General features: G+C 50.4%; 1 protein-coding gene across 1 annotated transcript in view; it reads right to left on the reverse strand.

Annotated features, from left to right (window-relative positions):
- LOC113204064 (glutamate receptor ionotropic, kainate 2-like) overlaps positions 1-1,358 on the reverse strand; it is a 66,105-nt gene that overhangs the window by 38,008 nt on the left and 26,739 nt on the right. The gene's annotated exons all lie outside the window — the stretch shown is intronic.

Here is a 1,358-nt window from a genome sequence, read left to right on the forward strand (position 1 = left end):
CGTCTGCGTCGAGCCGTACGTATGGGGGCTCACCTTTATGGCCTCACGGTGAAGGTGCGCCTATCGCCCCTCGCAACCCCCTCCCCCCCCCCTCTTCTCTTCCCCGTGGATTGCCATACAGTCTCCACACCACTAGGCCAACTAGACCGAAGCTTAAAGTACTGTACAAGGTGTACTACACAGCTGTAAAGAATATCCTCGTAGATTTACATCATTTTATTGTATATTTTTCATTTACAAAACATGTTGTAAATTTGCACAAGCCTATTCTTGCTTGCCGATCAATTCCAACTCGATGCGAAGTGCTTGTAAATATACAATTTCTTATTGTAATTTTACGAAAAAAAATGAAACGGAAAATCTACGACTCGATTTCATCGTGTAACACACAACAGTTAATTTCATATTTCCATATAGGTATACGGCAGGCGTTTCATCCCTCTACGCTGAATGGGTATTGCGATAGTAATACTTATTGACACATTTCTCGAAAGTGGGACGCCCCATTTATCGCGTATCGTTGTAAAGGGGGTGCGGGGTAGGGGGGCGATACAAGCCCGCGCGACGAGAGCCGCCTCAGGAACGGCTGCTCAACGACTCCACGGCTCCACAGCGAGAACGGTGTCAAGAGTCGTGAGAGAGAGAGAGAGAGAGAGAGAGAGAGATGGGAGAAAGGAGAGGAGAGCAGGGGGGAGAGAGTCAGTACACGTCTGTGGCGGTATTACGGTGACAATCACCACCCATCATCCCTCACGCCCCACTGGGCTGGGCGGCGGCGACGGCGGCGTCACAAACCGCCGCCCCCGCGCTGCCGCCCCCGCGCCGCTCCCACCTCAGGAGCGGCTAAGATACAGGTCGCCAGGAATGGGCGAATAAAACATTACCCTCACGTGCTACCGGCCCCCTCGCTCTCTTGCTCTCTTGCTCTCTCTCTCTCTCTCTCTCTGTCTCTCTCTGTCTCGCTCTGTCTCGCTCCCTCTCGTGTTACACCTCATCCGGCTTGGCGCCCACATTACCTATGCCAGTTGCGTCTTCACCCAGTTTCCGCCCCCCCCCCCCCATCACAACTCACCTTCCACCCTAAAGCTTTTCGGACCCCCACACACCCCTCTCCCGCACCATAATTCAGACGCGATATATTAGTGTATATGGGTACATGTCAGAAAACTGTTCACATTCGGCTCGCGGATTTTGAAGAAAGTTATTTTGTAAATCCTTTGCAAAGTACCACACTTTCGGATACTTATGGACAGAAGAAGTCATTTGCTGCTCAAAAAAGCATGTCGCCGATGGTTTCTTTATCTTTTTATTTTATCTAGCTCTAATTTTATTGAAATGTCTACGAAAGCCTGCTGTGG

The sequence above is a fragment of the Frankliniella occidentalis genome, unplaced genomic scaffold (assembly GCF_000697945.3).
Source record: "Frankliniella occidentalis isolate FOCC.00 unplaced genomic scaffold, Focc_3.1 Scaffold9, whole genome shotgun sequence".
Taxonomy (NCBI): Eukaryota; Metazoa; Arthropoda; class Insecta; order Thysanoptera; family Thripidae; genus Frankliniella; species Frankliniella occidentalis.